Below are 27,968 nucleotides of genomic sequence, written 5' to 3'. Positions count from 1 at the left end.
TGTACCTGCAGCAACAAAGACCCTCCAGAAAAGAATCAAATGTATGATACTCAAATAGCACACGTGGTCTTTGAAGCTTGCTTCCTGAAGCCAAATGGGAAACGACTAGACAGTGGCTGTAATGAGGGTTCTCTCTGGTATCGATTTTGGTGTCAGCTTTTGCCTTGAAAGATCCATTTCCACTTCTTCCCTTCTGGGTCTGCTCCCCAGTTCCAAGATCATAGCACACCAGATTATCAAATGGCTTTGTCCTCACCATTTCATTTTAAAGGAAGTGACTTTCTGTGAATAACCATTTGGGTCTCTGGTTACACATATCAATGCAGTCATCATTAGAATGACAAAGTTAACAAAAAGCGTATCTGCACAAATATTTTCTTGGGTTCCATTAAAGAATCAGTGTAAAGAATCATTAAAGAATCTGTGTAAATCCTGAGATTTCTGTAGTCATAACAATACTAGTGAAAGCTGAATCCTGTTAACAGGGATAATTTTCAAGTTATTCCAAATTAAAGCCAGGGGTAAAGGGCAAATCCAGAATTTTCATTGAACAAAAGTGTGTTAAGGGTATCATAGCATATTGAAAAGTCTCACATATGCATGCTACTAACTGACTGGACAAGTTGTATGAATAACCGAAATAAAACTGTCTGTGTGAAACATTAAAGTGGGATGAGTTGTGCTGGAGTGCTGTCTGCCAGGGTTAAAATTGCTGGGACAATAAGCAGGAAATGAAGAGAAAGTGTCATAACTACAACTATATCCCGAGAATAGTTAAGAATCACTGAAATCAATACCTGACAGGAGCCAGCTTTGCTACCTTCTAATAGTTAAAAGCAAATGATCTGGGCTGGAACAGCTCTGTGCAAGTAATTAGTGAATAAAGTAAAATATATTCTAGCTGTCTAGAGCTGTACTTTGTGGAGCCTCACAAATAATGAGCATCCAGTTGTTTCTAACAAAGAGAGTCATGTATACACTGTTTAACAGTGTAATTCACTGACACCTGACTTAACCTGATCTTTAAAGTACCAGATAAAAATCCAGGCATATAACATAATTTGGTAACTTTCTCTGAGCTAATGTTTCAGAAAGCCATGTATTCAATTCTTCTTGTAGTAAGAAAAGGACAAAGTATTCTGGGAGCTCCATTATTCTTAAACGTAGTGTGAGGCTGGGCATCTACCCAGTTAAACTGCATCAGCTAATAACAGTAATGTCATGATGTCTCTCTCCATTTTAATAATCTCTTTTGCATTCCTGGCTGCTCTCAAAAGATTATTTGTCAGAACACTCACCTTGCCAGAAAGATGAAAAACAGAGAAGTAGTGGAGGCATTTTATGACACGGCCTTCAGCCCTTTATTTTGGAAAGGATTCTTCCTGCAATTTATGTCTGTTTGAGTTAGAAGTATGTTTTAATTCTGCCCTTGAGATGTGGTGCAAGTACTGATGATAGCAAATACTCATCTCTGGCAAACATTTCACTGAATTGAGGGACTGACAATTTATTAAAACTAATTTTCAAAGTCACATCCAAATCTCTACCCATTCATTCAGCAAAATATGTAGTAGTTTAGGATAAGTACCAATACAAAAACCCTTTTAGTATTATTGCTGTTTTCACTAGGGGGACACCATAATGAAACAAATGGATTTTTAAAGATGTGCATTACAAAGAGTATAGTAGTATTGGTGGAATAGCCTAAAAAAATATTTTATTGGTTGGCAAATCACCGTTCTGCCAAAGATGATCAGTTAAGGGACAGTTTATTAAATGAATAATACTGACTAATTGCATCTGCTGCTCTCTCTTGAATAGCTTCCTAATGTGATACAATAAGATCTAGTAATGGGGTTCAAGACAATGTTTTCTCTTTATCTGGAATTTAACATGTCTATATTACAGATGTTGCTGTAGGTGTATAGCTTGTTTATGTTTGAGCTAGGATCCCTGTGGATGACCTAAGGAGCAATACAGAGCTCAGGACAGGAATACTGTTCAAAGTATGTACCTAGATCCTCACAAAGGTTTCACAATGTACACTGAATTCTCTGCTGCCACTGCTAAACTGCGATTGACCCTCAGACTCTAGAGTTTAAAACTGTCTCAGGTATGAGTATATTACATTACAGTACATTTCACTCTAGGTTATGATGCAGGAATGACTGTCAAACATTAGAGAAACTATATGCTTGGAAGGTTTTTCCAGTGGAGATCGTGTGCTGGAAAGAAATCTGTTTTATTGCTGCATTGCTTTACTTGAAGAGCCAGTAGTTAAAAATCTGTCATCAGAAATGCGCTTCTGAGAGAATTTAGTTCTCTAGTTGATGCCAAAAGAGCCATTTTAAACCTTTTTGATAAAGACACTTGCAGAAACCCATGTTTCAGTGATGATGTTTCAGGAACAGTGATGATAAATTGGCATGAGAATTGTTTTTCTTGTATGGTGATACAATACATTTTTATATAAATGGGGATGCAATTTGACATGATCCATTTGGCCACCTTCATTCACATCCTTGTATGGCAATGGAAAAATGAGATGCTGAAAATGTGTAATGAGAGATAAAACAGTAGGTAACTTCTGATAAGCATATTATAGCTCATACATCTTGGGTAAACTGGAGTTTATGAACTTTTCTCCAGCAGCAGGGGCATAAGAGCTCTGACTAATAATAACAGAAGTTGAGTCAATCGTTCCTTCTACAGAAGTCATATAATTCAGAATTACCTGAACCAATAGACCTGCTTCACATTGCATTTATTTTCAAAACTACTTTTTGAGAAGCCACATCCTGAACCTGAACATTATCATCTTCAGCCACTAATCTCCATTTCAAAACCTCCTAGTTAAACAGCATGCAGCCATCAATATAAACATTGAATATATATTTCTATTGTTACTCTATGGGCTTTTCTTCAGCAAGTGGATTTAAACTGTGTGTGTATTGTCAAGGTTGTTGCCACTTTTTTTTGGATACCGAGAGGTGTGGTAATAGTACTTCTAAAATAAGAAAAGAACCATCTCTTTAATGTCCCATTCTTCCAAAAGGATACATATACCTACTTTTTTTTTTTTTTTAAGTGGATGTTCTTGCTGGAGATATAATTATCATGTCACTGAACTCTCCTTGGTGTGTCCCTTGAACTTACAATGCATCACATGAGATAAATTTAGAGTGTCACCTGAATGAGGCTGTATCGTGTGACATTTTAAATTGAGAAGGTTGGAGATGCGTGGCTGATTTTTTTTTTCCTTTGGATAAAGAAACAAAAATCAATTTACAAGGAGCAAATATTTTCTTCCACAGTGAGGACACCTCTGGCCTTAATTTGGGCAGCTGGCCAGACAGCAGCTACTAGCTGAGATTTATAGCTACACTCTAATTTCCTTGAGTAGCATGCACACAGATTTTCTTGTATGAGTGCAGATTCTGCTCCTGTGGGGAACTATGGTTTAGCTAATTGGGCATGGCATTTGGAGGCAGGAGAGCTGGGTTTAGTTCTGATTCTGAGACAAACTATCACTTTGGAAAAGGAGCTTTGTGTTTGAGTGTCTAAACTGAAGACAGTAATATCAATGTGCTTTACCTATAAATGATCAATTAGAAAGTATTACCATCAAATAACTGTGTCCAGCAATTTCAGTGTAGATGTATCATTCTCTGAATGTAGGTAATTATTATCGCAGTGTCAGACTCTGCCTCTTTCTCTCTTAATTTCATTGTCTCTGTCATTTTCTAGCTGTATTTGAAGATTCTGACTCAGCTTCTATTAAACTTAATTTTCAAGCAGATCTGTACAGTAAACCTTGTAATACTTTGAAGACATTCTGGTCTTGACTGTGATTTGGACAGCTAGCCAGATGCATTTTCTGCCAGGGCAGATCAGTATAGAATTAGGGCCATACTTTGTGCTGCACAGGAACTGCATTGGAAAGCATTGCTACCTCAAACAATGAAACAGTTGTGGTACCAGAGAGGCACTGTAGGGGTTTTATTGTCTGCTTAACTGCAGAGATTAATGTGTTCAAATACTGCTAGTCTTTTTATGGCTAGATGCAAAAAAGCATCATTAGAGTAGAAATAAATATTCAGTGGGAATTTTACTTAGAAGAAAGTACTTAATTAGTTAACAATTTTGATGCCAGAATAAAGGACAAACAGTAAAATGAAGATAGGAGAAAAATTCCATCCCCCCTGTGGCTTATGTTTTTAAGTAGATTTTGTTTGTTTAAATCCTATTTCATTTTTCTCTCTGTCTTGTGAACAAGACTTTGCTATAGGTCAAAGACTGTGAATAGTACTTAGAGCTTTAGAAACAAGAAAATCAAAGACAATAATTTATTAGACTCTTTTGGTGGCATTTCTCATTTGGCTGTTTGCTCTGCTTGCATTCAGCATTGTTTTGAGCTGTCTGTGTTTTGGGAGGGACTTAATGGCTTCTTCAGGATTTCTTTCTGCCCTCTTAATACATTGGATTTCTTTACATTAAAAAAAAAAAAATCTGTTGACTGCACTATGTAAACTGTCTTTTAAAGAAACTGTGATTCTAACAGGTATTGGGTATGTTCGCTTCATCCCTTAACTTGCTGTAAAGAAAAAGCAACTCCGAGTTCCAGCTTTGCAAAGCTATTCCAAATCTGAAACGACAATATTTGGCTTAACTGACAATGTTTTGCCACTTGTTGCGTGTCAGTCACCTTCTGGATACTGCTAGAAGAATCCAATATAAAACAGTTTTGCAAGATGGTTCTCAGCATCTCTGCTAGTGTTTGCCTAGAGACAATCAAAACTGGCTGATTAATCCTCCCGTCCTGATGGTATTCCAAAACATAATCTTTACTTATAAGGCCTAGTAAAACATTTTCCTCAAAACTTATTTTTTTCTAACAAGCATTTTCTTTTTTTTTTTTTTTCTTTGTTACTGATTTCTGTCTGAAAGTTGCCCACCTTCCATATAAGCTAAATTATTTTCTGGAGAAGACAAGACTAAATAGTCATTCAGATTTGTTTTTCAAAGTATTTTTTACCACAGTGTTGTAATTTTTAAAAAATTTCATTGGGATGAAGAAAAGTATTTCCACTGAATACCAATGAAGCCTTTTAAGCATAATGGATCTGATTTTATGTCAGTGGTTTACAGGAGAGAAGAACTGGGCTATCAGTTATCCTTTTGCCAAAGTAAACACTGTGCTTTAAGAACTGTTATGAATGTGAGACATAACCAATAGCACTGGAATAATAATAGGGAAATTTAAGAGAAAAAAGGAAAATGGCTTTATGAGAAATCTCACGGGAAAACTTGAGAAATGTTCATAACAACTGTCAATATAAACCCTTACACTCATTCAGTTTGTTGTTGCTATGTTTGCAAAGTTTTGAGTTATATGATGAAATCTGATAAATTCCCATTAACTAAATGGGGATGTCACATAGAGTTTGTTGGGGAGAAATGAGAAAAGGGCAAACAAGACTGGTGTGGGAGAGCTGTCACGTAACTTGTATTTTTTTTCCTACACTCAGTGCTGAAGCCACCAACAAGCGATCCATTGCCAAAATTAATACAGCAGTTACAGTGACTAGCTGCCTCATTCAGGAGTGTTCTTTACAGAGACTCAGCAAGTCCTTGCATGATTCAAACCTTTCCTGAGCTATACACTGCAAAAAGATCATATGCATGATACTTTTTGTTGATTTAAAACCTAGCTTGCCAGGAACTGTAATCTGGTATTTTCACCATAATTGTTATATTTTTCTAAACTCATATGCCTCATTGAAAATGACGTGGAACTGGAATTAATGGCTTTGTCAACTCCACAATTCTTAAGTAAGTTTAATGCTCACTACTACCATTGGTATTCAATATCACTAGATATTTTACCTTGAATAATCACTGATGGACATTGATTTTGTCTTTGCTCTTCACAGCACAGCAAAATTAATGTGAAAGTCAGAGTCAAATGAGTCCCAGTGGTGTCCTCCACTCTGCTGAGTACATTTCAGCTACTGAAGAACTGGCAACCAGCTCAAACCCACAGTATCTTGTATTGCAACAATTAATGGATATGAATAGTTCTCACAGGGGAGATTCAGGTTACCTTTGTATCAACTTTAGAGGTTAGAATCCTGAAACAGACAATGAGGTTAATATATGGTACTTTATGAATGGATTAATTCTCTTCTTTAAATTCTATTAAATATGATAGTTTTTCTATCTACCTTCCTGAAAATGATTCTGAGTCACTTGTAGTGTTAACAATGGAAATTTAAATTACTCTGAAGTTTAGGGTCAGAAAAATGTTACGTACTAAATAATCTGTTTTTCTAACACTAACAAAGGTGTTAGCAAGGCACTACCTGCTCATCTATTTTTTCATTTAAGTCTACAATGTTAGGTGTTTGCAGGCTTCATTTAGTCCATAGTCAGAGCACAAAATGCATGGTGGCTGTGAGGGCAGGGTTAGCCATGTGGATACTGCAGCTAAACACATTATGAAAAATAAACGTGTAACTGAGGAGAGCATCTGGTTAACAGCATTAAAGTCAAAGTCATGGTGTATATATATGTACACTACGGGACAAATTTCTGCTTTGCTTCTCTCCTGTAGTGGTGGATGGATTGGAGTTGCATCAGCTGCAAGAGGTTTCCTGAGAGCAGACCAAAATGCCTTAGGGGAACCAGAGAGCAGCAATCCTTTCAGCACTCTTTGCAGCTGCTTTATAAAGAGCACCTGTTGTCAGATGCTAATAAATTCAGGGATAGGTACAGAGGGGTGCATGTGTACAAAGCAGCCATTCTGCCTTGTCTACACAGCTACCCCAAGGGGAGGTGAAAAGCAGACTGGCTGCTTAGAACTGATTCTCAGTATTGGCAACTACAACAGGTCAAAAATTACAAATCAGCTCCCCAAAGACTGTGAAATTTACGAAGAAGAAAGAAAGAATGTTTTTAGATCTTTAGTCTCTTCTACTTCGTCAGCATATCAAAGTATGTGGTAATTTCAACCTGAACAATTGATTTTTAGAGCATATAGAAATGCATATAAGAAGGCATTTCAGGCACAGCCAAGCTTTCTGACTTTACAGTCCACACACGAAAACCTAGACTGGGAAGAGAAGATGCTTGGACCTTGAAAGAAAACAATAGGACTCTTCCCCCACCACCTCTCCCCAAAAAAGAAAGAAAAGTTGAGAAGAAAGTCTACAGGGTTTGGTACTGTTGCTGTTGCAGTAGGTAGTCTCTGATTCTGCTCTTCCTGGCTTGATGGTGCTCAGGGATTTTCTTTGCTACTATCAAAGGACCAGTCCTGACACAAAAGCAACGGCTCCAGATGGAGTGAAGACTGGCAAGGACTTTTGTCCAGCACAGGAGGCAGCCTTAGCTGTGATCAGGAAACCTCTTTTGCAGGAAAAATTCAATTCAGTGAAAGAATCCAGAGATGTTCTCGGGTTCAGACACATTTTTGTAGCCTTGATTAAAAAGTTTATTGAAATCCTGGTCCTAAGAGATTAGTGCACTTCAGTGTGAGATCATCAAGACATGCGACTGCAGAAAACATCCTGCCTGCAGGAAGTGCAGTGAGCATTAAAAAAAATGCATAGGATATAGACTCTGTTTTCAAACTTCAGTTATTCTTGACAACCTCCTACTTTTGCAGAAGCTAATATGAGGCGACAGGATATTTCTGTCACTGAACTCTGCCTGCACAGAGGAGGGAGAGCTCAGCATAGTGCCATACCCAAGTTTCAAAGTTCCACTGATTCTCTCTCTCTCTTTTTTATCTTTTCTTTTTTTTCAGTTTTCAAACTTCTCTACAAGTAAATGATTGGAAAGTTAGTGATTTGTGCAAAGAACATTTTTTCAATTAGCAATGCCCATTAGCTGAATGAGTATGAAGGGCTGATATTTTTCCCCCTGAATTAGCAGGTACACATATGGAATTTGGGTTATAAATCATTACTTAATAATTTACTAGAAAATAAATATGACATAAAAGATAATTAGAGATTTGTACCACTTGCCTTCACCTTAATTATGAATGAGGGATATTTGGCATTGTCTGCAGGACTGTTAAATTTTGTTATATTGAGATGGGTCTGGAAAAGGAAGATACAGCAAAGTCATTTTATGAAAGAATATAGCTTCTGGCAGACTGTGTCTTGTACATCATTGCAGGAGAGGTATCCAGCAGTTATGATCTTAAAATCTAAATGCAGTGTGCTGGAACAAGAATGGGAACAGGTTTGTTTTGCTATTTCAGTAATGACCTATTGCCTGGCTCACAGAAACACATATGCCAGCCAATTTCATTGGAACAAAATTAATATTATATCTCCATGCTGTAATAATAGTTAACTTTGGCAGAGCAGGAACAGTTGGATATACTTTCCTGTTTTAGGATTTGCTGGAGATACCTGGAGATGTGGTGTGTACTAATCATTTAAATTCACAATGGATTTGAGTAGAGCGTTGTATCATAAACAACCACGGTATGAAACACAACTTTTTTCCTTGCCTAAACTTTGCTAACTTTAAAATAGGGAACAGATTTTCAGTCGTGCTCTGTTCCCTTTGCACTATTAAGCATTCAGATAAGAACTGCCCTTGCATAGGCGAGGCCGTATAAAAGCATTTTATCATAATTGTATTACACTTTCTCTGTCGCTGATCACTTCCCCTCCCGGTGCAGGAGTTATACAGGGAACACATCAGCAAACTTCACTGAGGACTTGCTGCCTGAAGAAATTAGAGCAGCCTTCACCTTGTCTTATGTTGCAAAACCCAAAGCAACCCTACCTACTGAATGATCGGGGACTTCAAAAGAGTATAGGTGCCAGGAAGCACCTGTAGACCTATGTTTGTGTAAGATCTCCAAGTGTGCTGGTCCAGTTTATATAAACTAACATGGGTGTGCACTTGCAGTTGAGAATTCAACACTATACATTATTCAGGATGCACAGAAAAAAAAAAAAAAGAGACTTGGAGTCATCTGCAGTGACCTCTATACTGCCTGTAACTAGTAGGTGTGAAGCACAGAAAAAAAATGCTCTTTCTGCTCTAGGTTTCTGTTTACTAACATGTTACCTGCTTTCCTGTTGTTTGGGAGACCCGGTATTCAAAGCTGTTCCTTTAGCTCAGCATGTTGATGGCCATGTTCCTCCAGTCATACAGTTCCTGACAAACATAATCAACTTCTAACAAGTGTCAGTTATTTCAGATACTGTCTCCTTCAGCAAAGTGTCAGAATGTGGAATTGAACCTAGTGAATGGGAAGACACTGGCAGACGTGAAGATGGAGTACATCTTTCTGCATCAGATATAGGCCACTGATTTATCTGCAGTTTTCCTAAGAACTTTTGATTAAACAGACTGAATTAGAGTGTGTTGGCCTGGAACATAGACAAGCTTGGCCATCATCTGAAAGGATTAATAAGAGCCTTTCTGATGTCCAAAGATGAAGAATTTTCTTCTGTTGATTAGAACACTACAAAGGCAGTGTGATGCCCAGCATGAACCAGTACCAGTTACTGCTTTAACTGCAAAATACTGGATGGAGAATGGTGATATTGTGTACAGCTTTTTTAAAGCACATTATTTCCATCAGTCTTTGATTCATTTAGTTTTTCCTGATGTTTTTCATTTTATTTATTTATTCCTTAAACTGTGATTTCTAATCTTCATTCAGACAGAACAGTCAGAACTGGATAAGAAAAAAAAAATAGGAGTGGCCTGTCAAAGCTTTCAGTGTCTCCCTTGATGGTTTTACAAAGGTGTCAAGTAAGAGTAGTGGCAGGATTGAGCCGTGGCAGTTCTGTCTGTCAGGGCAGATAGCGTGCTTAGAAGTGATAGAAATGATAGACATTCCGCATATCATGCTATCTGATATCATAATAGGGACAGTGAACAATCCCTAGGTTTTGCCATTAATTGAAGAAATAACTTCCTATATTCATGAATACAGCTACCAGTCAAAACACAAGTAAATACTGTATCGTTGTGGGACAATAAACTATAAGCTCTACTTTTATTATAAGAGATGGATATATTTTTTAAAAAAATGAGACAAAATTGTCTGCTAAGGCAGACAATAGTCATATTGACATGTAACAGACATGAAAGCTCCAGCTCTGTTTTCATTGCAGTTAAAAATATTATACTTATATATTTTTGAATCAGCAAGCTTGCAAGTATTTATTATAATAGTTGAGAAGTAGGAAGACTAGAATTCCACAAGAAACGCATCTCCAGACAGGCTATAGGTCTCAGTTTACGCAAGATGCTTAAGCATGCATACTAATTCTAAGCATGCTGGTAGTCCCTCTGATTTCAGTTGGTGATTACCATTAAGCACATGCTTTAGTATTTTGCAGAATTAAGGTTTCAAGAGAGTTCTGTTGAGTTGAAAAAGCTCAGTTGCAATCTCAGACTTTAATGTTCTCTTCCAAATCCAACTAGATTTATGATCATTTTGAAGTTTTTCCCCTCATTGCAAGTGAAATATCAAAGTGATAAAAGTATATCTTTTTGAAAGAGACCTAGGCATACACAGTCTTTTTGAGATGTAGATTGAATGTATGATCTTGCTTCTTCTACTTGCTACCCCCTGGCTCCCAGAAGATATTGCTGGTTCATAGCAGTTCTTAAAAACCTGCTCTTGGGTTTTCCCTGTGTCACTTGGCTTTCATTGAGGCACAGGAAGATTTCAGGTCTTTGTCCTTTTTCTTTATGAGATCAAGCAACTGCTATGCTTACAGTGGCTGCTTTAACATCTTTGTTGTCCTGACCGTTTGGCACTGATTGTCACAATATAAGAGCTGAAAGGCCCTGTGTATTTGCACATCTGTAGACAGCATGTATTTACTGCATCCGTGTGTGTGTGTATGTGTGTGAGTGCTTACACGCTTGTCAGTAAATAAGAAGTGCAAAAGTTAGTGTGAAGAAGGTATACATGGATTTCAGGGGTCAGACTGGAAACCTTGCCAGCTAAATCAACCCCTGTCTTTAATCTTGTCGTTAGTGGCCTTTTGTCATAATGATTTAAGGAAACAACAGAACTCCTGAAAGTCATCTGTGTATGATTTCTCTGCTTTACTTTGTCTAACGGGAAGAACATAGCAGGAGGTTACAATAGAGTCAGCAGCATTCAGGAAGTTACATCTTGATTTCTGTGAAGCACAGCATTGCAAAATGACCAATTCACATGAATCTTGGCTGTGTGTAAAAATGCTGGTCATGTATCCACTCTAGAACAGCCTTTTTCATGGCTTCAGCTATGGGAAGTAACTCCAGACAGCTTCAGCTCTTCCAGCAAAGTCCTCACGTCTATGAGCCACAGTGCTCCTGCCAGGCATTAGAGCAGATCATTTACCTTTACCATGTGGATAGGTTACTCTGCCCTTGATCCAGTCCTTTCTTTTTCTTTCCTTTTGCAGGTGGCCCTGCAGTTTGCAGACAAGGTTTCTGAACAAAACAAAGGGTGAAAAGTAAAAGAAAAGAAGAGATCGGAGTACAGACAAGGACACGAAGCAAAACTGTATTAGAGAAAATAGGTCTCATTAGGAGTTCATGTGTCTCAAACCTTATTCAATAGAATAAAGAAGATATCTATTTAAAGTTTGTTTTTTGACCGCTGATGTCAATTTTGCCTTCAAGGTGACATGGGGGATATAAGTACATCCTGCTAGCAAGGCACTGTGCAATGTAGATTCAATTCAAGTATGAAATAATCAAGGTGAGAAATACACCCCACATTACAACTTAGCAATAATTGATAAATATTTTACATGATTTATCCAAAGCGGGCAATTTACCTTGCAACACAAGCAGGAGTGGCTTTTTATTTATGTACTCTGCCTCCCCACCTACCCATGGAAGTAGATACTCTCTGCTTTTAGTCGGCTGCAGAGACCTGACAGCTTAGAAGCAGGATGGTACAAGTCTGATTTACAGCTCTTGTTTGCCTTAGTGGATGAACACTTATTATCAACTTTGAGAGCCGTACCAACACTTTGCTTGTATACGCTGTGTATCAGGTATATACACATATACCTAGCTTGGGATATAAGTCTCCAAATGTACTTTAAGTACAGCATTGAACATTCCAGGAGTATTTCAACATAATGGGTTTCCCTTGGAAGAGGGCATGTGCTCACTAATAGGGTAGGAGGCACTCAGATGTGCCACCTGTGCCTCACGGTAATGGGCCAGATTGCAATTCCCTCACTGGTACTGATGAGCAATTATTTGTGTGAGTAATTCTGTTGTCTAAGGGTCCTAAGTGTACCAACATTACATCTCTAAGTCTGGCAGCCACCACCTGCGGGCTTCCTCTGTGGCTTCACAGATTCGTGTCCTTTCTGCATTCTCCGTCTGCCCCAGACTGCTCAGTACCTCTGGTTGTGCTCATTAACATTGCTTTCACATAGGTGGTCCAGGGCTGACTTGGCTGATCTTGGACTCTTTTCATTGTGTCTGCTTCTCTAGGGAAAGTGTAATAGCAATCTCTGCTACAGTCACCTCAGCCTTAAAACTTCCACTTTTCTTCATTTTCCTAATCTTGGACTTATTCTGACTATTTATCTCCTTCACTTGCGTGACTCTCATACGTCCTCTTTTTGTGTGCTGCCAGTTTGCTTCTCAATATCCAAAGTGTATCAAATAATGGATGTAAAAAAATAATCCCTAAAACCCCTAAAAAAAATCCCTAATTGGATGTTGTGGAAGGAGCTAGGTGTATCGTTCATCATTCTCTGTAAATTCATTTCTTCCTGATTTTTCTTTCTTTTACTTTCCTGATGTTCTTTTTTTTTCTCCTCCTCTGCTGTTTCTTTCTTCCATTCTCCCTTTGTGTCCTCAGTCTTGTTATTATATTTCACATCATACAATCCCCACAGTTTCTGACATAAAATAATAACGTGGGACATTAGTCATCATGGCAGAAAGCCTTCGATTTCTCACTCAGGAAGCTAATACCTTGTGTTCCTGACACTGGCCTGCAGAAGCAGCTGGAGTATATGTTCTTCACAGGCAGAGCATATGCTCATGTATGTAATGAGCAGCCTTCCTTTTATATTCCCTCTAGCATTGCGCTGTGCATTTGCAACAAGTAATAAAAGGAGGATGGGAAAACCCATTCTATATGATTTGAAGTGCTGAAACAGAAAAGAAATATCTGATTTGCCATCAGTAAGAAAGGGCTGCCAAAAAGACTAGGACAGAAAACGATCTATGCAATGATTTTTCCATTTTTGCTTTGCTAAAAAGGATGCACAGTTACTGCTTAGTCTTAGCTTATGATCTCTTGCCAGTACCAGCTGATTTTCTGAAATGGAGGATAAGAGATGCTGACAGCTGTGCCCTGTACAGAAACTGCCAAACTGCAGCACAATCTTGTCAGGCTGCCATGTGGCTTTAGGCCAAGCAAGATATCGATGACACATATAATGAGATACTAAAAGAACTAGCATGTATCACAGATTCTAAGGAGAACTGGCAGAGCATAGGGATGGCCTTATGTTCCTAAACACAGTGTAGTGTAGTACTAGAAGGCTAGGTCTTTATTATAACTGTATTTCTGGATCTGAAAGGGAAAAGAGGAGCATAAAATGTAGTACCCCAGGTAAAATGAAAGGAACAATGAGTTACACCAGAGTGATCATGATGCAGTGACACCTGACTATGATTTGCGAGCAGGGAAAACTGGCAGCAGAAAAGAAAAGCTGTGGAGGGACCACAGCAAAGGTACAGGGACATGACAAAGCAGCAGAAGCATAGACTCAAGACGCAGGAGCAAAGAAGGGGGAAAAAAATTGTTGTTCTAAAATAGATCCTGCCATCTGACTTAAATAACCAGTGCCACAGTAAATAAATAAATAAAATTAAAAAATGGAGCAGGGAGCCAATGGAGCATGGAGCCAATAAGGAGGAATGATAATCTTGCAAATGCTAACATGTCCTGGGTGATGTTATATTTTGTCTAAGGTAGTGAACGTATGGAACTCCTGACAGGTGGCCAGGAGGGGAATCTGAGGAAGTACTTGGGAAGTAAAAATATACTGAAAGTGTGATTTAAAACAAAGAAATAACAAAGGAAAAAAAAATAAAGCAACCAACAAAATAAACAAACAAACAAACCCCTCTGTTTATTTTCAGTCTATATTGAGTCAACAGCATTTGTAATTAGCCCAACTTGGAATCCTGTCCTGTGGCTAAAAGGAAAGAAGGGTCTTTTTAGCTGCTAGTATCCTTGTTCTTTTAACAGTCAGAGCCTCCCTGTCTCATCCTGAAATGTCTTTTGATGGCATATGTCAGTATGTCAGGATCTGGGAACAACATGCTTCCTTTTATACCTTGGCTGTTTGGGTCTTTACTGTTAGGACTCTCCAGCAATATGCTTCCCTGGAGTGTTTTAATTTCTTACTGTCTCCTTAAAGTCTGGATTTCTGCCTAGTTCCAGAAATTTATCTCTGAAACTTTATCGTCTCCTGAGAGATCTACAAGAATTGTACATGTACTACCAGTGTTGTAACCCCTGTGGTATAAGAGACTGAATTGGCTGTACTACAGCTCCGTCTAGTAGAGGGGAAGAAAAGGAAACCCTGGCTATATTCTCATTGGCAGTGGACCAGGAGCCTTGGCAATGCTACTCAATCCAATGGGAAATTCTCATGAAGGGAGCGCTCATCCATTATCACCGAGTTTGTTTGAACTGGAAAGAGGCTTGTAAATGCCATGGTATCTTTCTGCTTTCAGAAGTCCAGCAGAATGTATTTCTCATAGCCATCATATACATATGCCAAAAAATCCCAGAATAATCCAGTCTCATTTCTCCTCTAATGCTTGTTTTTATCATCTCCCTGCTTCAAAAAATCTGTACTGCATCTGGTAGGAGAAAGCAGGTCCAGAAAGTATGTTAGATTTTCTGTTCTGTACAGAATCCAGCTTTGAGCAGATCTAGAAGTTTGCTCCCAAGGAATTTACTGCCAGAACAGACATATCTTTGTCTACTGATATACAGATGCCGCATATTCCTTTCTTCATAATGCTGCTTTGCTGGCCATGGCTCAATTCTGATTATGCCTTGTGTTTATGGATAAGCATTCCCATTGCAAGCACCACATTCCTTACTCCTCTGTCTTGGGCTAGGTATATTTGATAAGCTTTGATTCAACTACTGAGAAAAAGCCATATTTATAATAAATGCAAGTGAAGAACTCTCTCCTTTCTGCATAATTTACCCTTCATCCAAAATAGGATCCACATGACTTTCACGCTGTGGATGAAAAATGTCATCCTGTGTCTTGAAAAACTATGAAAATATGGTGCCATCACCAGTCAACGGGGATATCTAAATCAATGGGTTTTCTACCTCTAGTGTACTGTGCTCCTGCACGTGCCATTTTCTGTGCAAACAGAAACAAGTATCCTGAGATGGCCCTTACTGTGCATGAGCAATGAAATCTTCTAGGCAGAACTTCATTTTGGCCCCATGCCTTGCTTCGGGAGGTTCCTTTTTGAAGCAGCAAATCAGTGCTGAAGACAGGAATAACATTTAAAACTCATCAGAGAACTACTGTAAGGCTCATGGCTCCTGTTCTGCATAGAATAAAGATGCCTGAACAGAATAGCTCTGTTTATTGTAGCAGTGATCCCCACCCCTTTTTTATAACTTCTTTAAGTTCCCTACTTACCTTTCTTCAGGATGGTCATGAATTTACCTCCTCACACACCAGAAACACCCCCACACTTTTAAATCTGTAAATGAACAGAAATAATTTACGTGTCTTATGAACTATACATATTATCTCTTCTATTCCTTTTGTACCTTATACATTTGAAATTCTCTGTAACAGGGGTTAGGGAAGGTGCAGCAAGCTGTTTGTGCTGCTTCACATGGTACAATGGCTTCACAGTCACCTTGTGTTTTTTACAATAAGCCTTATGTCCTGCCACCAGATTCCTTGATAGGGATCTGTGATTGCAGTCAGAAGCGGTACTCTCACTACAGCTTAGCATGGTTAAGCATTACTGCATCCAGCTGCTCACTGCTGCTTTCCCTTTTTCTGCAGAGGTTATCGTCCCCTTGGCTCTGATGGTATAACTGCAGGTGTGGTTGCTCACTTAACCAGTTTTGTCAAAATTATCCAGGTTAATTAACCATGTCTAATGCCAAGGTTCTTAACCTGGTTGTTTTCTGTACAAGTGGGTTATGGAAACTGTTAATGCATTTAATATTAATCATCCAGTCTGAAGGGTGCTATTTTCCAGGAGAAAAAGTAAAGAATAGAAGTGATAGATGAAGAAGACAAGCAGCAGGAGATGATGACTGGGTTTAGCTCTAGTTGAAATGGACACATTTGTCCACTGCCTGAACTGCCACAGCAACTCAGTTTTCTGTAGCAGAATACTTTGTTGTGATTTTAATCTGTCTTTCATATAAGACTATGAAAGGAAACATTAGAGGAACTACCCAGTAAGTCTAACATAGGCATCAAGCAAAATACAGACTCACAGAATCAGAAAAATGTTACCTGGAAGAGGTTATCTGTTCCAACCTTCTGCTTGGCACAGGGCTGCTGCTAACACTGGGTCAGGACAGCTGCAGCATTTTGTGGCCAAGCCTTGAAAGCCTCCACAGACGATGACTCTCCTTTCTCCCTGGATAACTTGTTCCAAAGCTGCAGTACCCTCAAAATGAAGACATTTCTACTAGTCTCCAGTTGAAGCCTCCTACACTGCAATTTGTGGATGTTGCCCTTTGTTTTACCATCTAGCATTACTGACAGCTCTCCTAAAGTACAAATTCTAACTTTGTTTTACTGTTCTGAATTTCACCTTTTGGTGAAAATCTGCCCATACTCAGGAAAGTGTGTTTTTTTTCCCCACTTTGTCACAGTGATGTGGCTGAGAATGGAAAACTTCCCAAAGAAAATGATCTCTCTGGGGGAATAACTTTCAGCTGGATGGACAGAATGCTTATTAAAGATAGCAAAGAGGAAACTGAAACTGTACCAGATTACAAGAGCATTTCATTGACTTCTATAACGTTGGGTTTCAGATTTGGGAGACAAGTCCCATTTTATGGGATGCAGTGTGTATCTATCTGAAACAAAACAGCCTGTGGTAACAGACCCTTTATCCACAACACTAGTAAATCTTGCATTTAGAATAATGGCTTTAATTCCTGTTGCCTCATGCTAGAAGACTGCTAACAAACTTGAGAGATTTTGAGAATGAGTAACAGGAGCTATAAGGGGATTAACAAGGAAAGATTATGAGTACTAAATATGCATGCTTGGTCAAAGAATGACTAAGGGGGATATAGTAATTATCTTCTACTATTACAAAGCTGTGCACTTCAAAAAGGGAAAGCGATTGTTTAGCACCATCAGCAGGTATATAACTAGGATTAATGAGGTGATATTTAACAAAGGGAAATGTAGGCTGAATATCATACAAATCTTCAGAATAGGAGATTAGTCAAAGGAATACTTTACCAAGGATTTAAAAATGGTAAAGTCCTGTCCCTAGCATCAGAAGAGGTCAAAACTAGAGTTAATATAATGAATGACTTTTCTCCAAACTGAAACTTTTCTCAAGATTCAAGAACCGTGTCTTAGAATTTGGGAAGAAATGTGCAGATTTCATTTATTTAAAAATAATTCAATTTCTCTTTTTGACAAAAGGCTATGATGATGAAGCTGTTAATCCTAAAAGACTGGTTCTGTCACTAAAGCAAACAAAGTATATATCACATGTATGTGATAAATAAATCAATTTCACCCCTGGTTTTAGTAAAATGCCATTGAGACGATTGATTTAAAATAATGTTGCATTTGGTCTATTGTGTGCATTGGATATATATAAAATTCCACAGAGAAGAGGAAAAAAAAAAGGATAAAATAAACTGGTGTCTATTACAAAGTTATCAGTTCAATTATTTCTCAATATTTAAATCTTATGTAAATGATATTTCTGAAATTTATGGGACATCAAATAGGATACAGCCATAAATGTCTGTAAAAACAGGTTTGGAAAGATGAGAGATAGCAAGCTTTGTTCGTTAAGAAAGAGAAAAGTGAATTGCACTACTCAAGTCTGGACATAATGACAGCATGAACAAGAATCTTGGCATCTGCATGTGAGAGCACACATTTTAATCTGATCACATCCCTAAAGTGGTAATAAGATAGCTTGATAATGTGTCAAATGTCAGCCTCAAAGCTCCGTTCTTCATTGAACAGTACATCTAGGTGTTTGACCAAGCAGACAAGTGCCACCAATTGAGATGGCAATGTGAGAAGCATTTCTGAGTAGGTGGTGAGAGCTAAGCAGAAGGACATCAGACTTAGAATATTAAATCTACAAAAGCTAAAGGACATCCCTAATTGAAGCTCCCACAGTTGTTTACTTTCTTAGAAAATGCTAACGTGAAGGCAGCTGGCATGGGCAACTACATTACTTTGCTCTCTCCTAGCAATGACTCTTCAGAGCAAAAAGTTTCAAAATGTGTGGCAAAGTAGCAGATATTCATACAGATCCCAAAGCAGAGCGCTGAGGCCATTGCAGTACATAAGACAATAAACACTTGTGTTCTTCAGGGTAATTAACGTAAAACTCCCACTACTTCCTCAAACTGCAACTATCCCCCTATACAGTGATAACTCTTCCTTGCATGTCTACTATAGAAGAAACATGTATTCCGAAGGAGTCTTCAAGACCCTTTGTGTGAACAAGGGAATAAGTACTTTAAAATGATGTAAGTAAAAGGTATATTATGCCATGAAAAGAATTGGAGCAAGGTTGAAAGGACAATTGAAAGAAAAGCAGAATAACAATCAAACCAAACGTTTCATTTCATAGCCTCAGCTTTGCTTAAATGTATTTTGTTTATACATTATATGAGTATGCATATAAAATAGTAAAATACTTCTTGTAATGCACCGATGGCATATAAATCAGTGATATACTTTTACAACAGTGATAAGAAGTTATTCTTATGGATGTTGAGTGTTTATGTATACGTACATGACTTTTGATGTATAAACACGAAGCAGACCTGATTTTAAGAGGGGTAATGAAAAAAACATAACTTAGCTAGTTGAGACCACAGAGAGGAGCAGCATGAAATGATTTACCAGGATACTGGAAAGTAACCTGCTGCTTGCAAAAATATTCAAGTTATATTTAATACATTGGAGCTGTTGGGACTTCAGTTTTACTACAGACATTACCTTGTCAGCGGGTCTGTGCTCGTTAATAATCCATAGAAAATGCTAAGCTGGTCAGAGAAATTTCTCTGTCTTGAACAGTGGTCTCACTTCTTGAGTGGATGCCCTGCCCTTCGAGATGGAGAGAGAAGTTGGAGAGGCAGCACTACTTATCCGTTCAAGTTGACTTCAAGTGAAATGGCTGGAAAAAAATTAGAAATGGGAATGGAAAGGAAATATAATGGTTAAAGGTGACCGGATGGCACAGTTGCAAGGGAAGATGTGTTCCTACGCTGCTTATGTAGGGCAGTTTTCATGGTCTGTAGTGGTTTGTTTCTTATTTATCAGAGAAGGCATGGACTGCAGATAGGGTAATCAAAATAACAGGCCACAGGCACAAGTAGTATCATAGGGGACCTACAGATGAGTCACAAATTGATTTATTGGCTGAGCATTGATGAGGAAATCCAGTTTTATATGCAAACATATAAATGGGTCACATACTTGCTTCTTTGTGAAGACAATGTTTTGCTTCTGCTTTCAGAATGGACTTGCTGCCCTGTAAAGTACTTCAGTAAGAAGGATCCTCGTGCTGCTGAAATTACACTGAGATCTGTCAGACATGCTGCTCACCCAGTAACATGTGTCAAGGTGGAATTGGCTGGATGAAACATTTTCATACAGCTCAAGTAAAACAATAAGCTGCTTATGGCCAGAGCAGCTGAGCAATTCACCTGAATAAGAGCAAAATCTCATTAGGTGGAGATAGCTGTGAGTGGAGAGAGCACAGACCATGTCACTTGAGCTTAGAGGGCTAAAATGCCAATTTTGATCTGTTGGCTGACTTGTGTTTTGTTACTTAGATACCTAACTTTAGACGGAGTAGCAGTCTGCAAATGGTTCCAAAAGTAGCGGTTATGTTAGTGCTGACTTCTGCCTAGGCTAATCTACCCTGCTGAGAAGCAGGAGCAGCACTGTGCTCTGCAAATATACCCCACAAAAGCAGAGAAGTGTAATAAGTGTAATTTTCCTGTGAGATAAGCGTTATTCCCTGTCTCCCTTAGATGATCTGCAGATTATCGCCTCTGAATTCGGCCCAAACATGCATAGTTTATAGTATTCATTTTAATCAGAAACTTCAGAAAAATAAACATTTGTTTTTGATTTGCTTGAGAGATGCTATACCAAAATTTAAAACTGTAGGTGCTTGTATAAGGTGCAACAGCTGATTTCTATCCACTTTGTTGTTCTGTAATATGCTCTGGGCCAGCTGCATTTCGGAGGTTATATTCATGTATAGCTTAGGAAATACGGCAGTACCTTCTAAAAGAAAAAGCTCTGTATAGTGAGAATTGATATCAAACATCAAAATGAACTCTTTTTACAACTGAGCCCTAAACCCTAACAAATAAGGGCTTATAACTGAACCAATGGCAGTTCCTTCGCTATTGCAACGACGGCAACAGGTGATGAAATAGCAAAATGTAATGTGAACTTTATCATTAAACATAAAATGCATAGGAATAAGATAACCTGCAAGAACTACTTTAAAAAATTAGCACACTACTAAATGCTTTGAGTTCCCCTGCCCCCCTGTCTTTCTAATAGCAGTCTCCGTAGAGGAAAGGGATATTTTCATCACTGGTCTGCTTTGAGCGTAAATGGAAGATCACTGTTTGTAAGTAAATGCTGCTCTATCTTCTGATTTTAAGTGCAGTGAATAGAATAGATAAACATCAAATGAAAATAAGGGGCTCATCTTTTTTCAGTGTGGGAGCTAAAGCTGTAGAGCAGATTCTGGATGAGGTAAAAGGCTTTAGCTGTCAAAGATTTCTGACTTCCCACAATTCCTCTCACATTTCCCAAGGTTAAATGCGTTGCCTCAAGGCAGCTGCTTAGAATGATAAAAGGGGCACTACAGGACAGCAGTGCTCTTTGTAATGTTAATAAACCTTGATTTTGATATCAGATGCAACCCTGGGAAAACCTGCCAGTTTTAGACTTAAAAATCTAACACTATTTAGCAGAAGTTCATGTAAAGAAGTATTAGTTTGGGAATGGTGATGGGCTAGTTTGAGTGACATATGAAAGCAACAAATACACTCTCTTCTCTTCCTTGTCAAATCTTACTTTTGTTTACCAAGAACAAAAGGAATTGCCCAAGTGCTAATTAAACTGAATGCCGTATTAAAATGCACTGTGAAGTTTCCTATATAAATTCAGTTTTTGAGGTTAACTGTCAGATGAGCTCGAACTCCTCCGAAAGGAAAAGGTGTGGTTCTCCCCGGGCTGGCTAACCTGGTGTAAACTCAGAATGGAGCCAAATCAGAGAGAGCTGACAAACCTCTGACAAGGGAGTATGGAAATAATTTTTGCAATAAAGGCAAAGCTGCAGGAGTCTTGATTAGGTAGCTTGGAGTTTTATTCAGAAATAACGTGAACTTCATGAAATGCTTCTCTTCCTAAACTTCTGCTTAAAAATGACAAATATCTAGCAAGTATTGGCCATTATGTCCGACTGTCATTGTTAGTTAGATATTTCTGAATCAACAATAAATACATAAGTTAAAACTTCAGGGGTGTGACTTAGAATAAAGTAAAATGAGACATATTTATGATCAAGGCAGCTATAAATGAACGATGCATTTTGGTCATGTGGAGTTTGGCAAAATGGAACTGCAGCTTATCCTCAAAGAAACTCTGCCTCTTTGAATCCATGACGAAACTCCCACTGACTTGAAAGAGGTTTGGATTTCACCCACTAAGCTGTGCTGAAATCTGAACAAAAGCAAAAAGGGCTCTCACAGTTCATTGGATGTGAAACTCTGTATTCTCCTCCTTCAAATTCACCAGCAAGACCCATTCCTGTACTGGGTACTGAAGAACAGTGCCCAAAAATTGCAAAGATAACATATTAAAGAAACCTGAAACTGTTAGTAGTGCACATTGTTAGCTGAAGTAATCATATTACCTTAGAGCTACCATCCTATTACCCTTTTCTTTTTAAAGTTCATTCCCAGGGTCTGACTGGGATATCTGGGACACTGTTACCAAATAACAAAAACTTACAAATTTCAGTGCCTGTTTGGAACCCAGCCATGGGCTCTGTGAATACCTACTAAAAGTGCAGTGCAAGTGAGCTACGTGTGCAGCTGTAAGGCAAACAGAACTCTGGGCTTTGGCATATGAATCGGGTTTTGGTGGTGGTAGTTTTTGTTTCTTTGTCTGTTTTTTGGGGTTTGTTCATGGTGGGTTTTTTTTTGTTGTTTTTGTTTTTGTTTTAAATGTGGGTCATGACTTTCCACCAGAAATTACTTCAAATTGTTTTTGCATAATTCTTTATTTTTTCTTTAGGAAGGTATTTATATTATATGCAAAAATAGATAAAGAAAAATATGTGTATTTAAAAATATTTCTTGTTTAGGAAATCCTTGCAATACTCTGATTTTTTACCCCACTTTTCCAAGGAAATAGGTAGCGATATTAGGAAAATGAGGGAAAACACTCCTTTGTTGATACTACATACTTTCTGAAGTATCTCTCTATAACACTGAAATATATCTCTCTATTCTTCCCATGAAATTTCACGATGGAAAGAAACAATAGTGGAAGGACCAGATATTCTAAAAACATTCTTGACACATACTCCTAAAATGAAATTCTAAATTTAATCTTGCTTTTTTTCCTTTTTATTTGAAAAGTGTAGCAAAAGTTTTAAAAGCAAGGAACAACTATTGCCTAGTGATAGGGGATTAGATTTATAAACCAGGTTGCCTTCCCTTTAACCACAGCATCAAATAAGACTTGATTTAATTAATAGTTTCATTGGGTACATGTGGCAGTCCATTAAGATAACGCGTATTGGCTCCAGGTATGTATTAAGTATGTGTCCAAAAATTACTTAATCATAATTAGTAGCATGCCACCGTAAGATAAACATTAGACCTGTTAGGTGTTTATGGTTCCTAGCACAAAGAGAGAGAGATAGCGTGTTAACCTGGAGGAATACATCCTGTCTTGCATGGTACGGTATTGTTTGTTTGCAGATGTGATTTTATTTTTTTTTTTTAAACTTAAATCCATCAGGTAGAAGTCAGTGTTCACTCTGGCATTGTTTTGGAATTCCCTTTTTGCTCTGGAAAATTCCGCTACTCACTGCTGAATTTGCTTCTCTATCAGTACTTGCTTGTTGTTTTTATTTTGAAAGCCTATTTTTTTTTTCAATCAATGCATAGCTTCAACTGCTTTTCTGCTCCCCACAGATGGCCCTGTTACCCTCCCCTCATTTAGTTAGCATCCTCCTGTCAGCAGTGCAGCAAGCCAGTACCTGATAACAAGTGCATTACCCTGCGCAACTTTAAAAAGAAAATTAAATATAAAACCAGAGGGCAACAAATACATTAGAATAAAAGCTCCTTTTTATTCTGGAAAAGCCGGAACTTTGCTCCAAATGAAGCTTACACTCAACACAAACTATTTTCTAGAGTTGAACCAGCAGGACACTGGTTGAAGTTGTGCTGCTTATACTTAACACACAGCACTTTAAAACACGCTTGGTACAGTAGGGCTGCCTCTCCTTGGCGGTATCCACAGGTGAACTGCTCTTTAATGACTCCCTGAATGTCTGAGGACATCAAAGCTTTTTCCTCGGCACCTAATGCTTTTCACTGAGCACCTTGTTCTCTGTTACTGCAGTGTGCTTTTGTATGTGTATATATACACACTATTTAAAGACAAACTGGACAACATTCAGATATTACAACTGCAGGACAACCTACAGACCTCAGAATAGAAGGAAAACCAAAGTCTAAATGATCTGTGTATAAAAATCAGGAGTAGCTCCATTGTGATACAAACACCTGCAAGAAATCTCCATTTATGAAAACAGAGGGGGCTCTCTTGTTAAATGCAGTGTGACTAAATGTGCTGGCATGCCATTCTTTCTTGGTTTGGGTCGCTGTTGCTATGCCTGTCTGGACTCCTGTCCAACGTGGAGCTTGTCTGCACTTTCTTCTTGCAGGGCTTGCAGTTTACTCAAGTGAGAATTCAGGTCAACGTGTAAGATTTAGAACGATCAAGTCTAAACTTGAGCCTCAGGGTAATGTGCTATTTCTCCAAGCAAAATCTCTTTTCTTATGAATTAATGGTTTGTCTGGTCACTATCGATCTTTCTTCAGCTGATCTTTTCTTCATTGATCTTTTCTCAGGAAGAGAAATGCCAGTCAGCTAATATACTGATCTCAGAGCTGAGTATAAATAGAGTCAGTGTCTCACAGTCTTTTTCGAGGGTATTTGGTAGTCTTTTCCTTTGGCATTTCCTCATCAGTCTTTTTCATGTAGAATAGCCCTTGAGCAGTGTCACCGATTTCAGCAAAATTATATTAAAATGTCTGATACTTGGTTGAAAACTCACATGGTTCTTCTGGTATTTGAAAGGGAAAAGGAGTTGCTGCCCGGTGCTATCCCCAGCATCCGCACCATGCTGTTATTTCAGCATGGTCTCTGGTTTCCTGGCTGTACCAGACTATTTAACAGGATGCTGTGGGGGAAACCACAAGCTGTTGCAAGTGAAAGGTAGTACTTTTACTGAGCTAAGATCACTCATTGACATATCTTTAGGCTCTTTTGAGTATTCCAATAGAAATAAAACACATTAGATATTTATCTATATATACATTTCTTCATCAACTACAAAAAAAAATTATTTGAATATGTTTTAGTTTCTTTCATTTCTAAAGAAACACTTTATTATTAGGAGAAGTTTTAAAAATCATCTCCACATGCAGTATTACTGTGTTTATTGGAATAAAATTCTTTTGGAGATGTGTTGAGAGCTACCATATACATCACTAGTATAAAGTAACAATTGTTCATACAACTGAACTCTATTTGACCATCAGAGGAGGAAAAAAGGGTATAAAGCACCATTATAACAGATCTCAATTTTTTCTACTATTCCAACCTTAGTACTTTAGCGCAGAGATAGCTCCATCAATCATTTAAAACCACTGACCATACCTTGCACCAGCTATCAGCTGTAGTTCATACTGAGCTTTCTGTGTGCTCCAAATGGCTTTACATTTTATGTGGAAAGCTGGGTTGAAAATTTATAGTTACTTTCCTTCTGACACCTGGATTTCCCACCTGGAAAATAAACTCCTTTAACTACTTTAAATCTTCATGAATTTCTTGCTGCCTTGATCTCAAAGGGCTAGATCGTGACTGCTACTGCATGCCCATGCCATGAAGTAATAATCCTATTCCACTGTGTGCGAGTCTATCTGATTCATGGGCTCCAGACACAAAGCAATAAGCAGGCGGCTGTATCCCCATTTAAACCCAGATTCTCAGAAACAGTTTGGAATCTAGCAACTCAGTTTCAAAGGGAATTTGATGCCCAAATGGATCTCAGGGTCTGAGCTCTACTGTCTGCCCCAAGCTAGCTAAGCGGGGACAAGAGAAAAATACAGGTGAGTTTGTTAACATCTGGTTTAACCAAATTGTGGTTTGGAGTTAGCATAGACCAGCAAGAAACATTTTTTTCTAGTATTCACAATGAAACTGTTTGTTTTCTAGTATTGGTCATAAAATCTTTCATTGGATTATTTAGTTTTAGGCTCAGAAGACAGTGTTTCTGCCTGTCTGTCTGTCTACAGCATTGTTGATGCTACTAGGTACATGATAACCCTCACTTACACAGCTGTATATCACTGCATGGCTACCTTGAAAACAGGTCTGTTCACAGACATCAGTGTTTTACAGAGGGTCATTTTTGTCACCTAACCAAACTCTACTTACGGTGAACAAAAATCCTTACAGACATCAACCTGGGATGTGCAAACATAAAAAGGCAATGAGTCAGTCAGAACTGGTGAATTGGGGAAATAGTTTCTTCTTTAATAACATGCTGCACAGACCTCTAAAATTAATTTCTTTCTTGCCTTACCTGTTTGGGATTCCGTGATTACATTGACCCACTCTCAGCACATCCAGAGGAAGCGGAGGAGTTTGGCACCCCAATGGCACAGCCTCTTCCATCTTTCAAGGCCAGCAGTTCTCATTGTGCCTGGGAGCTCCTCTCCCATTTGCAGAGGCACTAAGTAATAGCAAGGGAAAGCTCAGAAATTGTTATCAGAGCTTCTCTAATATACTGAGTGGGGAAAAAAAAAAAAAAAAAAAAAACAACCATGGTGAGTATTTTTACTGTGGACGTCAGACTTATCAGGTGTCTTAATCATCTCCCTTGAATGGCCATAAATCCACCATGGCCATTACAGAGAACAAAGCAAACCAACAAGTGATCTATGCCACGTGCTCTGAGGACCTAAAATGGTGCTTCCACAAATACCTCCTCCAAATTTAAAGTATTATTTTGTGTTGGCTTTAGTTAGAAGTGCACTTCATTAAGTTCAACTGAAAGTAAACCCAGACCTAATACCCTGGGCCACTGCCTCTTCTGCAGTTTACCTACAGCTTCATACCACGGAAGTTAAAAGTAAACTGCAGCTTATTCTGCTTACTGAAATACCAGTTCAACATGTCATGGGGCTTATTAGCAGACTGAGAATGTTCTTCATGCCTTACTGCTAGGGCATGACTCTGATGTAAAAATGAAATGGAACTATTTAAATTGACTTGGATACTTATTAAGTAGAGGGTTTCATTTAATTCCCCTTTCTGTTTTTCTCTCCTTTATAGTAGCAGCCATCTGGGCTTGATAGGAGGTAGGGCAATGACAAGTCTATTCTGTGAAAAACACTATAATTTTTAAAGCACTATTACCAAATGAGACTCAATAGGCAGAGTGTGTAAGTGAAAAGTGATTTGCCTTGTGGAAAAAAAAAAATGCATCCTAACTATATGCTATAGGGATCTTATGATGCTAATTGGAAAACTCAAATTTGTAGACATTTGCAAGTTGAACAGGTGACAATGTAACTGGTGATAACCAAGGACTAATTATCTCAGCTGGGAATTAGTCATCAGGTATTCTGAGCTAAATAAAAGGGGAGGGAAGCTTGGAATAGTAATGTGTCCTATTGATGTTAAAAGAATTAGTAGGATTAAAAAAAAAAAAAAGTTAAATGAAACAAATACTCTCTAGGCTAGTACAGTGCGTGACTGATGTGGTTCTGTTTCTTAAAGAATTTCAGAACTTGGGCTGGGAGGAATGGAAGGAAATAACAGTGTAGAGCTGTATGATTTGCTTGCTAAAAAAATCTCTGTTCTCTTGTGCGTTCTGCTAAAGCGAGGGGTAGGTTAGCAGTTTGTAGAATTAAAACTATTTGATTAAAATTATTATTATCTTCTATTCTAGTTAGAAACATACTCTGTGGTGTCAGTCTATGGCTGAGAAATATTAGGCTAATAGAGATTTATACAAAAACCAAAGGCAGAGGGATATGAGAATTAGGCAGTGCAAAATACACATGTACCCAGAGTTGTGTGTGTAGGCACACCTACTACAGGTTTCAAAAATACATAATTGGATGCAATATACATAAAGTGCACTCTATTAATTCCACCTTGCCTCTAACTTCCTTTACTTTAATGCTTATTGTAAAACTTAAATCCTAATGAGTAGGGCTGAGACAAAATAGGGCCCTGGAGGTTAACAGGAAAATGATAAAACAGCAAATGAGCTATAGAAAACTGATTCCTGAGTACATCACCTTTTCCTTTTTTTCTTACAATCTACTCAATTTTATTATTCTTATATTTTCTTTTTCTGGCACAATATGTGAACAAAAGTGA

General features: G+C 38.2%; 1 protein-coding gene and 1 long non-coding RNA gene across 6 annotated transcripts in view; one reads left to right on the top strand and one right to left on the bottom strand.

Moving 5' to 3' along the window:
• Positions 1-27,968, top strand: part of LOC308176583 (uncharacterized protein) — a 288,961-nt gene that overhangs the window by 76,948 nt on the left and 184,045 nt on the right. The window contains exon 1 of one of the 3 annotated variants that reach the window (XR_013938418.1): positions 22,291-23,238. The exons of the other annotated variants lie outside the window; for them this stretch is intronic. The gene's annotated coding sequence lies outside the window, so the exon portion shown is untranslated. Of the gene's footprint in view, positions 1-22,290; positions 23,239-27,968 lie in introns of those variants that run through there. 3 annotated transcript variants of the gene reach the window in all.
• Positions 357-27,968, bottom strand: LOC308176588. 3 transcript variants are annotated; one of them, XR_013938425.1, is made up of 4 exons: positions 26,161-27,968; positions 19,239-19,416; positions 15,696-15,759; positions 357-11,466 (listed from the first exon to the last, which is right to left on the bottom strand). It is a non-coding gene; the product is annotated as an uncharacterized lncRNA (long non-coding RNA). The 3 variants fall into 3 exon arrangements; XR_013938427.1 differs by lacking the exon at positions 357-11,466 and having other exon boundaries at positions 13,652-15,759; positions 26,161-26,364; positions 26,997-27,968; XR_013938426.1 differs by lacking the exon at positions 357-11,466 and having other exon boundaries at positions 13,652-15,759.

Source organism: Anser brachyrhynchus (genome assembly GCF_964034855.1).
Source record: "Anser brachyrhynchus genome assembly, chromosome: 12".
Lineage (NCBI taxonomy): Eukaryota > Metazoa > Chordata > Aves > Anseriformes > Anatidae > Anser > Anser brachyrhynchus.
The sequence above is the reverse complement of the archived record's forward strand: the minus strand, read 5'-3'. Positions and strand labels throughout refer to the sequence as shown.